Source organism: Orbicella faveolata, unplaced genomic scaffold (assembly GCF_042242905.1).
Source record: "Orbicella faveolata isolate gen_17 unplaced genomic scaffold, um_ofav_v1 contig_2, whole genome shotgun sequence".
Lineage (NCBI taxonomy): Eukaryota > Metazoa > Cnidaria > Anthozoa > Scleractinia > Merulinidae > Orbicella > Orbicella faveolata.
In genome coordinates this window covers 25,230,881-25,246,391 of record NW_028301547.1, presented here as the reverse complement: position 1 = coordinate 25,246,391, position 15,511 = coordinate 25,230,881, and the positions used below count along the sequence as shown (strand labels likewise).

The following is a 15,511-nucleotide window of genomic DNA, read 5'->3' as shown; positions in this document are numbered from 1 at the left end:
GTGGAGAATATGCGTTACTCGAGGGGTGAGAATGCACCGCGTCGAACCGCGCAATTAATATCGTCCTAGAAATCCGGTGCCGTGAAACTCAAATTGAAATATATCTAGATCCATTTGGTGTTCAACTTTAAATTCATTATATCCTGCTCGCAGAAAACCAGTTAGGATCAAGAACACAATTCCAGCAGCAGATACGTAAACTTTTTCAACTACAAAAATTGAGATTTGTGTTTTAAGCCTGTTTGGGTTAGTGGTTCGTCCAGTAAGCGACCGGACGACGAGAGCGCTTTCAAGGAGGATATTGCTTTTTAAAGTAGAGGGAGGGGGGTGGGGGATACACATATCACTGGTCGCCATTTTGGAGGGGATACACATATCACTAGTGATATGTGTGCGGGGATACACATATCACGGGGATACACATATCACTGTGACACCGGTTTGCCCGTGTTGTTCGGTGGTTCAGATTAATTTTGCTGTTCGCCTCGCGGTGTTTAAGCTTGTTGTTGTGAATCAGCAGCTACAGATGAAAGAAGAAAGGACCACAAATACAAAAAAGGTATGTAGACAATAACTTGTTGCAATTGCTGGTCCTGGAAATGTTCGTTGGACCCTTTAAGAAATGCTCCGCAGTGGCCGTCATTACTGATTAGTAAGCCTTTTGTCAGTTCGTGTTGTACATACGTACATTTATTTGATAAGTAGATTTTAAAAGTATGCAACTGTACAGCTGATGTGGACCTACTACTACTAAGTCTGGATAAGGAAAACAGAAATTTACAATGCAATCGTCATAATACTAAAAATAGTGTACAATAATGGTTAAAAAGAGGGATCAAATAATTTAAAAATATCTAAAGTTAGGGTTCTTTTTCTTATTTATGCCTGTTTTTTTTTTTTTTTTTTCAATTTGTTGCTTGGACTGCTACAAGATTATATCCGTTGAAAATTTTTTTCATGGTGACAGAGAAGGTTCGTAAGTCTATTCGTTGTTTATCGATTTTATTTAGCCTATAATACTACGAATTTCATAATGGAAGTGATCTCACGATTTCAACTTGTTGAGCTGATCATGAGAAGCTCACTTAAAACTCAAGCTACATGTAATAGTCAAGCACCTGCATGAAAATACAAATTTTCGGTTTCGAAATAAATTTCAATTTTACTTTCAGAATTTCATGATTACAACAGCAGCAAGATTGCCTTCTTTGGTGAGCCATTCTAAATAAAATGCCAGAGAACTTTGAGGTACCATTGGATTTTCATTCAGGATGGATAGGTCAAAGGAGTCTTCAAGTTGTACATTGCCAGTAATAAGAGGCAGAACACCATTACAGAACTGTGTAGTAACTCACTCATTTGAAACAATAAATTTATTAAAATTTAAAATCATTTCAGTGACTAATGTGATTTTCTATGTTACAATAACATGTTTCCTTTATGCGCCACTGTTTTGCTAGCCTATCCATATGTACACAAAAAAACTGTTCAACTAACCGGACAAGTTTTTAATTCACAGTATTTTAAAGTTATAGCTTTCAGATTTTAAACTACCTTACTTTAAACTCACTTGAAGTACATTTGAAATCTGAAAGTTTACAAACATTGGCTGCTCCCTGAGGAGCCTGCTTTTTTGACCATCCACATCCCTTCGGCTTGTGCTGAAACCTCAAATTCTTCCAGAATTGATAACATCTCAGTTGCTGGATAAATAATCCCTCTTCTCTTTGAAGTGTATTTGTTTTCTGAGATCTATAAAAAGAATGGCATTGCTGCAAGTTAGTTCACTGGAACTACTTTTATGTCCTTATCTTTCAAGGGGTTAAATGTGAAGAAAGGTAAAACATCTAGTAATTTTACTTCATTATATAATAGAACTGACATTTATATTGGGGTAAAGCTGTGTCTGCTGTTCTAGTTAAGAAACATGCGATAATTAATTAAACAGACTTTTTAAACTGAGTGGCCTTATGGTCTTCCAAGGAGACCTGTATTTTAAATACAAATAAGAATAAAACAGGGCAAAGTACGTGAAATATGCTATTGTGCACAACAAAACAAGAGTTCTTTTTTCCTCTAATACACGGTGTTCTTCGCTCAATCTTGGATCTTCCCAGAGAATAGACTGCAAAATGACATTGAAAAGACCAGGTGCAGTTTTGTCAGCAAACTCTTTCATCTGTCCAGGAGCATACAGTGGCACAGCATCACTGCTTCCATAATGATGTTGCAATGATATTTAAAATTTTCCGATCAGCTGGTCAAATGAATTTTCTGAAATTAATAGAAAAGATAAATATCTATTTTACTAATTTAAATAAATTATTGAAATAATTTTATTTATTAAATTTAAATATTTAATTCTCTGCTTGTGTCAATCACTGTCGTGTGTTGGTCTTAACACATCCTCTTACTTATTGGATTACACAAATGCAATGCCTGTATCAGAAATATAATCTTGAAATGGTGTCTGTTACCCTTACCGGTCACCTAAACAACATGTTATTTTGATTGTTACCTAAGTCACTAGTCAATATTCAAACAAAAATAATTATCAGTTTTCCAAATCATTGAAAGGATGAGACTTGAATAGTTTGTGGCAACTCTGATGCAGCATTTTTTTCTTGGCCAAGAGACTCCTCAGATAACTCTTCCAAATCATTGCCATAATAATTGAGAAGTCCTCTTAATCCTTCTCATTAGTGCTTATGACTTCAACTGAATGATAAAATTTATGATATTGTCATTGACCATGTGCAATACATGTAAATAAGGCTAATCTGTTTGAATGAGTTTTGGTCAGATGGTGTTATTATAGTGTGCCATGAATTATCATGATGTCAAACAATTATCCTTCAAAATACTTGTATCTTGTATGTCTTGTATCTTTACATTTCAGGTGAGTGATACTAACCTGATAGTTGAGTTAAGTTATGGATTTCTGTTGTCATCCTGTTACAAACTGTTTTATCCATTGTAAATTCACAATAGCAATTTATTTTTACCACTCCAAATGATGTTTGTATTTCTGCCATGGATGTTTGCTGGCTTTTTGGGTACCACAGGTCTATTCCACAAGTCTCTTCTAGAAATTTAAGTCTTTAGAACAGCAATTGGAAATGGTTCTGAACTTTTTGGAGGCCTTCACTACTGCTGTGTTGCTGCTTTAAGTTCTTGTGTAGTCCTAAAATTGGTAAATTGCAAGATCTAAATAAAAAATTAAAAGAAAAATAAGAAATAAACATATTAGTGATGAGTTTGTTTGTATCCAGATACTGAAAATGGATGTCCAAAAAGCATATCCCCCCACTAATGAAAAATGGAGTGGGTAAATTTTTAGTGAAATTTTTCATGAAGTGGGTGCTCATAGGGTTCCTGGGCACCCCTCTAACTGAATCCTCGGTGTGGAGACAACATTGCAGTACTACTGAATTTCAATAAGTATATGTGAAACTGACATTAATTTTAGATATTATTGGTGCAATTTTATGGGTTTGGTCTTAGGAAAAATAAGTTTGTCAAGTGGCATAAAGTTCTTGTTTTGCTGTCTTTAAAATTATTATTTTTCTTTAAATTTGTTTGGCAATTAATTTTTCAAAATAATATTTCCCAGCTTCTGTGGTACCTTTTTCTTTCCACAATATACCAATTTTAGACTGAACTGCCTGAGGTGGCTTTTTGCTACCTGCACCCCAACAATTAATTTTAGTGAAGCAATTGACAGTACTGTACTGTAGTCAAGAAGAGTAAAATAAAAATGTGAGGTACATTAATGCAAATAACACTACAACATCAGTAGTGCGAGATAATTTTATAGGTACCTTTTGGAGTTTGTCATCTGAGGTCTGTTTATTTCCATCTTAGTGGAGAACCATACATGCGTAAGACTTGGATCATTTAACACGAAATATAATTAAATTTATAATGAGTTTTTTTGGTATCATGTCTATTTTGCCCCAAATTTTACAAAATTTGATACAAACAACTTGTTTATTGTTGCAACAAAAATCTAAGAGTATGCTTTCCTTTTCCTTAATTTCATTTAATTTGCTGGTAAGAAGATTCCGAAAATCCTTGCAGCAATCCAAGGCAGTGCGAACCTGCGTGTCAATTATAATTAACCGATGTCTAATTAACTGACCTGCCAGTAGTTCGTAACACCGGCGGCTTCTAGTCAGGATGCGAGGTAAACCTTGTTTCTTCGTCCACTCTGGTACAGCATTTGTAGCACCACCTTGCACCTGGCTTGTACCCATGACATGTTGCTCCTATGGCATCCAGGACTGCAAAAAGTTTCGCAGGAATGCGCTGTTTCCTGACGCCTCGCGAATGGTTTTCTCTAGGAACCGAACATCTGTTGTTGCTCGTCCGTATTTCGTCCCAGTGAACATGGCAAACTGTTGAGCCCACTTGAGTTCGGCAGCTCTGGTTAAATCTTCATACAGAAAATATTTTTTGCCGGCACATTTACGGCTCCTTTTGTTGGCTTTCCCACATTTTTCTGCGAAGGAACCTCACAACCAAACCAACGCAACAAGGAGTACTACGTAAAAAAAAAATGCTCTTGTCGAGCACGAACGCGCCCGAAATTCTCTCATATTTTGTTGTTGGTGCAAACACCAAACCCCTGGGTACAAGCGCTTGAAACTTAAATGAAAAATAAACTTTTCAACGAGACAAACCTTTCCCCCACTTTCTTTTGCTAACTCTTACTTTTTGTTTTCAAACTTCGCGGTACGAGATTTTATCTTGTTTACATTGGATTTTAATACGTACCGGAAATGCGTAATTTACCGGAAGCTCAAATTTGTACTCATGCGCAGTGCGTTTTACCGCGGTGTTCTCAAGCACAAATCAGCACAATACTGTGCCAAGTTCGGCCGAGCCGGGTCGGGGTCCGGGTAGAGGAACTGCCCTACCGCTCAGAGACTAGCGATCAAACGTTCAGAGGGATCTGAAAGTTAGTTATGAAGAGGGACCTGGAAGATTATATAAAAATTGGAACTGGGCTTTGTTTAACTAGGACGCCTAGCTATATTTTTTTTTATTGGGAAAACGACTATGTCGCCTGGCACTTTTTTTCCGACTCTGCCCTCCCCTCTACCCTCATCCAAATGAAATGACGTCACATCCGGTGGAAAAAATATGCTGCTTCGCGCGGGAAAAAACTGAATGCGGCATTAGCGTTCTCTCGGTAAGTGAAATGGCGATATTTTGCAATCGGCTGCAAATTTTATCGTTTTTTTTAACAATCTAGGGAGAAAAGAGTTCTTTTCACTCATCGCGTTGGTTGAAAGAATATTCTAGCTAGTAATTCATCAACGAATTGTTGTTGTTGTTTTTTTTTTGTCTGTTTGTTTTTTTAATATGTCTGCATTTTTCTGACCTGAAGCTGAAATCATCGTTTCTGTAAACAACCAGATTCAATTATAAAAGGTGAGTATCACTTCTTTAAAAATTACCTAATTCTGTAAATAGGTGTTTCATTACGATAAAGTTTCAATGGTAGTGTTCTACATGATTGAACCCCAGTTAACAGAAGCCGTTCTTCTGTTTATCTGTCAACGATTCACAATAAGTTTACATTGTGAATGTGAATTAATCAATATGACACGAGCGTGGGACAAAGAAAAATTCTGAGTCCTGAAAGGAATCGAACCCATGACCTCCCGAACACCGGGCGGGCGCTCTATCCACTGAGTTACGAGAACTCATGGAGAGCGAGGTCATTTAACTGAGTTCATATATGACAGGTGTCCTGCATACTGCTAGGATCAACGCTATCGAAGTCATCGTGAGTAATGATAAGTTAATAAAGATGATGAATTTTAAGCTCGGTAATGTGAAGGTGAATTAATCAACATGACACGAGCGAGGGACAAAGAAAAATTCTGAGTCCCGAAAGGAATCGAACCCATGACCTCCCGAACACCGGGCGGGCGCTCTATCCACTGAGCTACGAGAACTCATGGAGAGCGAGGTCATTTAACTAAGTTTACCGAGGAGATTTTACCGACCGGATTCGCAAATGTTTCCGGATTCATCAAATTCAGAGTATTAGGATTCGTAGGAGTTTACACTGAAAGGATGCTCGGATTCCTAACCGTTTACACACGACGACAACTCCGAGAGTATTCATGATGGAATGGTTAACAAGTGGCTTGTTGCCTCGACAACGAGAAACACTGAAATGCCACCAAAAAAAGGCTAGGGGTAGGCTGAAGTTTTCTTTCCACTCGCTTACCACGCTATTATTGCTAATCATGTAGTCCCACCAGGCAGTCCAGAATCGTCCAGGTTTTCGATCGTGCCATTGTCATCTCCAATAAAGTGTGGAGGAAGTCAACATTCAGTTGCGTCGATAATTTTGGTTTCTGAGGAATACAGCATTACCCATTATAAAAGATTGTCTGGACCTGTAACAGAATGAGGCAACCACCGCTATCGCAATCAATGGCCATCAATCTGACCACAGGCGGCCTAAGCGTGAGGTGAGAGGAAATAATTAATGTAAATGAAACGTACGCGAACGTGACTCTTGCCTACGAGCGGTGTTGCGTAACAAAGATGCGATTTACAAGGGTTTGTATGGGAACTTTACGAGTTTGCTTTAAGTACCTAAAATTTAATGTTTTGTGAATAAAACTGACTTACCTTGCTTTCCTGTCGTATTCTTTGTTGTTTCACGGTGTTTGAGGCCGTTTTGAAGCGTTTTCAGCGAGTTAGCGCTGGTGGTGGTGTCCCACTAGGAAAAAAGTGGCCCTCGATCGTACACACCAACACACACAAACGATGCGCTCACTGTGCTTTCTCACTGATTGAAACTGAAAAATATGCCAAGATCACTCAGAGCCGTCTTCTTTATTTTGGACTACAGGTCAAATCTCACTGGAAAGTCAGGTACGCATGGGCCGGAGTTCCTTTGGGCCCCGAAGAAAGTTATGTAAAGTCAAAGAGATAGTGGAGATATTATTCAACTTCTCAGAGAAGAACACCATTTTAACTGGAGTCAATAACTAAAACATGCCAAGGCTTCCTCCTAGGTGCCCCATATTTTCCCCGCTTTCACCGTGTTTAATATCATGTAAAAAGCCCGTATACTGTGGTACTGGAAACAATCCTCTTCGGATTTGTGGTTATCAACAGTTCCTCCTCTGTGTTCCATAACTCCCTACTTTACCTTAACTCTTATATTTATTTGCAGGTTCAAGAACTGTTTTCAGAACCGGTTTTCTTCCGCGAGCATCCATCAGCCCTGCATAGTCGAAACATGTATAGGACTGATCAGCTCCACTTAAACAAGAAAGGAAATGACACTGTTGTCAGCTGGTTTCGCCACTGCTTAACAGTCACCCTCTACCCTCACAACGTAGAACCAACCAAACCATCCATACCTTCCTAGCAAAATGTTCCCTCTCCTTTCTTGATTACAGGAATGGATTGGCCTGCCCTACCTGACCCCTCACATACCTCTAACCTAACTACAACATTTCCTTGCACCCAACATTTCCCCAGCACCCATCCCTGCCTATTTCAAGCTGGGTCCTAATATCATCTTAATAACTAGCCCCACCCAGCCGACTCTCAAATGCAGCCCTACCCAATCCGTCGTCATCTTTTACCTGAATCGTAGCCCTACAAAATGCATCTCCAAACCAAGCCCTTCCCCAGCCAGATCCAAACCTAGCCTTAATTAAACCAGCTCGGCCTTCACCAACTCAGTCCAAAACCTAGTTCTAACCAGCCACAGCTAAAATCCAGCTATACCAAACCCAACCCAAAATCCAACCCTACCCAACCCAGACTTAAACGCAACCCTACTCAGCTAAAGCCAGAACCCATGGCCAACCCTATCCTGCTCGGATCATGTGTACTAAAGGCATCCGCGGTCGAGTGTCGATCGATACCCTCCTTCGATCTGGCCCTCGATTGACATCTCGATCGGTACTCAATCGACATCCTGATCGATACTCAGTTGACACTCGATCGACACTTGCTCAACAGTCGGTCGATAGTCGGCCGAGTGTAAACAGACTCATATGCCTCGATCGAAAATTTGTCGACTGTCAATCGACACTTGACCGCGGATGCCTTTAGGCCAACCCGAACCCAGTACAAAACCTAACCCTAACCAGTCCAGTCAAGCACCAAGCCCTAACCAACTACTGGAACTTGAAAGCATAAACACAAAAGTGGGAGAAAGACTCGGATTTCGACAAAAAATAGACTGCGGAATGGGATTTGGGCATTTATACACCCCTTCAGGACCCACCGTATGTTAACGATTGGGCAATCGCGAATTTCTATAGAAAGTGGTCAACAAGCTCTAGTCTTTAGAGGTCCCGTCAGGTTTGGAACAGCCTGGGCTAAAGACCAATGAAAGAACTTGAAAGAATCACAAGGTACATCATTTATTTTAAACAATTACATTTTTTTTTTGTCTTTTAAAGTATTCCTATCTTGTATATATTATTGCAAATAGTTTTATCTCCCCGTAATTTGTCAAGCCCACAAAAGACTTGTGCTGCCTTTATTTTGACCTCTTTCAAATACTACATTTGTCTGGATTTATGAAAAGTCCGTTAATGCGATTCTCGCCCTCTTCAAGCGTTTTCCTCTCACCAGAGATCTCCAAAGTATACGATATAACAATTTAGAGGAGTGCCAGTATTATTATCTCACTCACCGCTCTCTTATCTTCCGTTTGCACTCTTCCACCGTTTCTTTTGCTGTTTTTTCCCAACGCTCTGAATGCCTTGGAGGCTTTTAAGGTTCGAAAAATCAAAGAAAGTGACTCACTTGGTGCAAAGGAATGCGTTTTTCATTTACACGGTTTTCATAAATCTAGTTGTATATGAATTTTATTATATAAATACGAATGTTTGACTGGAAAATACATCACTCGTAAAATTCATGCGAACCTACATCCGGGATCCGAGTGGCTCATTTCCGAGTTATCTCGTGCTTCTGTTTCAAAACGAGTCCTTGTGCAAAACCTTTCATGTGAAAATGAGTTTGATTGACAGTTTGATTTGCATCAATTAGAACCAATAGGGGTAACACATTTTCATATGAATGGTTTTGCACGACGACTCGTTTTGACGCAGAGACAAAAACCCGGCAACTTGGAAAAAGCCCAATATTGCTGAAACTATCAAATTAACGCCTGAGAGTTATATGTGCTGAATGGGTCACCAAGTGGTCTCTGGGGTTTGTAGGCCCACTGCGCTCAGTGCAAGTGGTGGTTTAATGATCTGCGTGAGTAGCTGGCGGTATTGTGCGCACTTCAAAGTAGTCACAAGGCAAAACTTGATTAGTGATGTCTTAAGAACGTGATATCCTGCTGGTAGTGGTGAAGGCAGGATCACCTGGCCCTTCTCAAAATCAACGTACCGTATGATTTGGGTTTTCTGTAATCAGCTTACACGCGCGCGCGCGCGTACTTCTCGGCATGCTTAAGTAGCTCGTATACGGACTACAAACCTGCATCCGAACTGATCTGTGCAACCCTGAATAAGGACGTAATATAGAAACGTCGATTGTATCTCCTATTATCTGACGATTTTGCGTGGAAAAAACTCACTTCTTCTATTTATTTCAAGGCGGGCAGCGTGATACATCGATCAGCGAAAGCATCATCCATCGGGTAATTATAGCAACCAATCTTGATGAGCGAAAGAGGAAACTGTGAGAAAGAGTAGGGGGTATATATCTGGGAGCAAGCCTATTTTTAGTCAATCCCCAAGTTAACTAGTTTTGCTCCCTGAGAAGTTGGATGACTTGTATGATATCTCCACTATATCTTTATTTTTATCTACACATTTTACTTCTCCCAGTTCTCCTCATGGCTTCGCCACTTCCTCTCCGTTGATCGGAATAGTGGTCGCTATAATTAGATGACGCTTTCGCCGATCGACGCATGACACTGGCCGGTAGCAAATCATTAGGAAGACAAAAGCCGTAGCTTTCCAATGCAAAAATGAAAACTTAAGAAATGATTGATAAGTTTTTGCTCGATCGGCACTCACTGAAATGAGAGTTTTCTACTACTATCTGAATGACGCTCACACTTTATTAATTAATTTGGCGAATCTCTAAGGAGGTTCTAAGAAACTTTGACGGCAAGTTATACGTTTCACATGTTAATCGCTCAGTTGGTATCCAGGTTATACTAGCTGTGATAAACAGTTAAAAAATCACTTGCAATTTGTCGCCTGGTTTAAGTTTATTAAAACATCGTTAATTCCATCGAGCCGAACAAATCATGAACCTAGAATATGTCAACATTTGACCCCTTCAGTAGGGTTTCCTTTAAAAATTAAAACTGTTAAAAATTAAAACTCGCTCAGGCAGGTGTTAGTTTGCAGTATGATCTCTACGGACTGAAATACGTTGGATCAACATTATTCGCGAACAGTCCCCTTCAGGGCATGGAAAATTCGCCTTAAAGTAGAATGTAAAATTGGAAGGAAAATATGGCGACCATACTTCTTATTTTCGGGAAACTCATTCTCCTGATGCAGGTATTCTTCTGTGCTTTTCTATAGCTTTTTCTTCCCTGCGTGAAGATTTGCATGCCATCGATATCAAACGATTTTAACTTGTTTTTAATGCTTTCTTTATAGATCATTGGTTTTCAAGTGATAAGCTCAGGTAAGTACCTAACATCTTAAAATATATATGACATGTTACTGAAAACTGACCGAAAATTTATTGCAAAGAATTAACTGCTGGAGACCTAATTTTCGACGCGCTTTTGAAATTTTAGAACTAAGGATATAGTGTAAGTTCCATTCCTTGAAACTTTGCAACAAGCCGAAGATCAATTTTGGCGAAGAAAATATATATTCCATTTATTTGATATCGCAACTCGATGTTATTATAGACTGCGGGCCATATTGTGTAAAATACCGCAAACCAGCCTATTTTAACGCAAAGGTTTATATATTTTGTCTCTATCAACGCTTTAGTGGAAGATTTCAATCGTGGCCGAATACTAGGAATGCGCTAAAACAGACCAAAAGCTAGAGCGTACAAATTTTTCGCCTTTTGATCTTGACGGATAAAACTGGACCTTACATTATTTCAATATCATTCAGCGAAACTATATCACGTTTTCAATTCCGTCAAAGTGTAGCAAAGAAAAGAAACTTTTCTTTCTTTTTTCTTTTTTTTGAGAAACAGTCTCAGGAAATACGGAAATGTATTCTCTGGGAACGAGTAAAACAGAAACGTAAGTTAATTAAGTCGTGCATGAGCTGTTTACCACAATTTCAAATTCATTTTCACCAAGAAAGTCTGTGGAGAATTGCTGCAGTAACAGAACCACCATTACGTTTTCTTCGGCAGGTTCAGCGAACCTCTAAATCGGCAAAATCAAAACGTTAGCGAAATAACTGTAGACTGTAACACCTGAATTGGAGGTTGCACGATAAGCGTGAACATGTGTGAAGAAAGTACTACCTTTTTTGGAATGACTAAGCTTACAATTGCAAACAATTCTGTAACTTTGGTGTGAATACAAATTGAAACATGGGGATATCTACTTAGCAAAATTTTTCTTCGCAGGCCTTGATTTTATAAGAAGTTAGAAAGTCCACTGATGTCCATAGTCAATTTTAATGCAGTTTGCCTTTTTTCCAAACTCGCGCTATCCTCTCCAGACGATCAAATTTCAAAACATTTGTTTTTAACACTGACTGCAGTATTTTGTGAATTAAAATTTGTTTAATGAAACTTATGGCTGGAAAGTGAGATCGTGTCGGGCAGTACTTTTCAAAATTACTTCTCGTCTACAGTCATCGAATTAAAATTTTATAACCACTTTAACTGTTATCGCAGAGTTGTTTCTAAACGCTAAAAAGTTTCTAGAAACCTCTGTTAATAAACAGTGTCCATCAGCCGTATCTTTTCATATTATAAACTCCTTTGTTGTTAACGATCTCCAGTTGATAACATTAGCTTTTGCATGCTTTGTTTTAATTTTCGTCCAGTGTGAATCTTTACTCACAAAACCGATGATTTGTTCCTTCCTTTCTCCACAGAAGGTATTCCTCTACTGTAAATACAATTCTTTAATTGCGTTGCTAAGAAGCAGATAAATACGATATAGCTCTTATGTTATGTAAAATAATTGTATGGCTTGATGTGTTTGTAGCCAATATAACGCAGAATGCTTATGGAATGTAAACATTCATGAATTTCTGCAATTTGTTCAGGAAAACTGGAAAAATCGAGAATTATATGTAATTATGCCAGAAAGTTGATATGTTGCCAGACCTACATAGAATGCGCGTTTGTCATGGCAACGTCAAAAATCACAGGTACACAACTGACATCAATATTTCCGCGGAGGATGAATGAACAGCTACTGAAAATTTCAGCCTCTTAAAGTAAATCGACTTTTAAGAACTTTGAAAAAACCTTATGGCTGGTTTGGCATCCCCATCCATCCTTCCCCCACCCCTTGTACGTCCGAGGGCTATTCCACACAGAAGCGTTGTTTAGTTCACTTCGAAAAAGATTGGAAACAGGCCCTATCAACCTCTCAGTGGGTCATGTATGTGAGATCCATCGGAAAATTTACCGAAGAATCGAAATTTCAACGCATGTTTATCCTCCGCTTTCTAGCCAGCCTATACCTTGGGTGCGAGATTTCCGGCTGAACGAATCCCACCGTGCGAAAATCTGTATCCAGCGCCAAAATTCTTAAAATCAAAATGCAGGCCAACTCGTGTGAAAAGCCTGCGCGCGGCATGAAGGCAAATGGGTTACTGACTGGATCAGTTGGTCAGATTCTTTTTTTGAGTGTTTATGAACTGACACGCACTGGAGCGTAATTTAATTTATAATTATGTAAACAAACAACAACAACAACAACAACCAAAAAACGATACCAATATACAAAAGTTAAACGATGAAAAGTCAAAGACCTGACTACAATGCTGACACAACGTGGTTTATTAAAACAATATTTCGGCTGGCCAGACCAGCCTTCTTCAGGTTTAGATGTTACTAAATTATAAAAATGAAATTACAATATTATATAATGGTGGATGTCGTAACACATATTTCGAAACTAGATGGAGTGGGGGAAATGACGAACAAAACAAATTAAATAAAGTAAAGATAAAACGGGTCTACGTAGGTTACAAGTTTCACGATTATGCAATGTACAGCCACCCCGCTCGAACAAGTTGGATCAATAAAGGATCATTTCTCAAGTTTCTTGCGGGACATGGCGGGCAACCCCATCTTGTCCGCTTGGCCCACTTGGCGGAAAGCTAATTACAGTGCAAGATTTGGTTCATCTTGCAGGCTTGCGGACTAGCCATGTAACAAGCGCTATTTTTTAAAATTGTTATGATAAGCAACTTCTGATACGGTCAGACACTTAAAAAAGTGAGGAAAAAAAAGCGCTCTGCTCATTGCAATGTAACTCATCAACAGAAAATGTTGCTTAGCTAGGCAACTGCCCTAAACAGGAAGGAGAAGTTGGTAACGCGTTACTAAATTAAAAATAACATGAGGAAATGTTATATCAAAGTTAACAGAGGGGAATGGTTATGAAATCCGACAAAGTTCTTTGTTGTGTGTTTTTGTTCTTTTTTTTGGACTTGACCGTGCACAAAACACAATAGTTGTTTACTTCTGACTGAGGAACTAACCAATAGAAACATTTTGGTTACGTAATTCAAGCATAATGAATGAGCGCAAAATAAAAGATTGTGTACGGTTGTGACGGTTGTGGACCTTCCAACATAAATCCTGCCGCTTTTGTTTCCTACTTTGATGTTTGTCGGGTTTATAAACGTTCCCCTCTGTAAACTATGGTTATATAGAGGCGGAACGGTAACTTATAAACTTCTAACCAATGATGTGCTTCAATTCTGCTCTCGAATACAGATGTCACAAGAGGCGATAATCTCTTGATGACACTCTCTTGGCAGTCATTGGGGATTCATAGGTCCTGGTTAAAATGGCTAATGACGGCTTTTCTCTTTGTTTTCGTCACAGAATTTTCATCGTACAAGTGTAATTCCACTTCCTACACTTTACGTTCTCTTCAACAATCCATCACGGAAAATGCGTGCCGTGGATGTTTGGTCAACGAGACCAAGCTTCCCATTTGCCAGCGGCGTCTTTACGCACCAATGGCCTCGTGTATTGACCCTCAGTCATGGAGGTTCTCGTTTAATTTAAAAAGGTGGCCGGATGGCGATATTCCAGGTAGGGAAATGATAAGTATGGTGTCTGGACTATAACACTGGAAGAAAGTTTTTACCGTGCACACAGGCCATTGATCCCCCAACTCGGTCGCCTACAACGCTTGGACAAATTGTGTTGGAAAATGCGCAAAAAACACGAAATCGTAAACATATTACCTACAGAATAGGTGTCAGCACCCCCATTCTCCCTTGCAATGTTGGACAGTGGTAAACTAGAAACTTAGGTTAGATGAAAGTGTTTTGTCAACATTGCACAGGGGTGGGGAGGGGCAAAAAAGGTACAGAATGAAAGTTTTCCAACCCTTATGACCAAGGTTGTAGGCAGGTCCCACCACACATTCATTGTGTACCAAAGGCTTGTCGAGAAGGCCATCTTTTATCTCATCCACGTAACGGATCTGCATGTGGCGTTTAATAAAATAGCTAGTGTTAACAGGCAATAGCCTTTTAAATCAAACAGGCGCTGAAAATTTTTAACGGTTTCAAGGCTACGCTCTTTTGAATCCTGCCAAAGCTGGCACATTTGTTGCGTGTCTTGCAGCTGTCAAAAGGAACTTTGAATGTGTGTTATATAACCTTGACGAGTGTTTCAAAGTTAGTTGTGTAGCTAGCTAGTATCGCCTTTGATGCTAGTCAAAAGTAATCAAAGTCCTTACCTCGTGCGCATGCATCCCAGTCCGCGTTATCGTTAGAGGAGGTTGGCAAATGGCATAGAGTGTCATTGTGAACAGATAAGCTCACACTGGCATGAAACTGAATATAACCTATAATATCCTTCGTATTGTTCAGACAGACGGTTGACACAAGTTGATTGGGCGGTTAAGTTACCCTTTTTAAGCCTCTGGCTCGGATACAGAGGGCAACTTCATCCCAAGTTTGAAACTAATACATTGATTGATTTGACAAATTGATTGATTGATTAGCTGCTCGTGTCATTTATAGATAACCAAACAGATTTGCATTCAGAAGGTTCAAATGACGACTATACCGGCACATTTACGATGCAGCCTTCAAAGCGCGCGCTTGTTGCTGACATGGGTGAGACAGCTTTTGTTCAATACGTTACCCTGTCTCTTAACTGGAATTCTAACTTGATTGCTCTTCAATTTACGATGGATTACAGCATGGACGGAGTTCAATGGAATGACTACGTCGAGGACGAGCGAGTTAAAGTAAGAAGGGATACTGATAAAGAATGTTCTAAATAAGGGTCCCGGGCGGGAAGGGGTACTCCCAAAAAAGTTGGACGGGGGTGTGCGGCCCACTTCCCAAAACCCTTACCC

The 15,511-nt window shown here is 39.4% G+C and overlaps 1 long non-coding RNA gene across 1 annotated transcript; it reads left to right on the top strand.

Annotated features, from left to right (window-relative positions):
- The first annotated feature begins 324 nt into the window (after positions 1-324).
- Positions 325-1,392, top strand: LOC149112599 (uncharacterized). The gene is made up of 2 exons (XR_016207517.1): positions 325-559; positions 1,173-1,392. It is a non-coding gene; the product is annotated as an uncharacterized LOC149112599 (long non-coding RNA).
- The last annotated feature ends 14,119 nt before the right edge of the window (positions 1,393-15,511 follow it).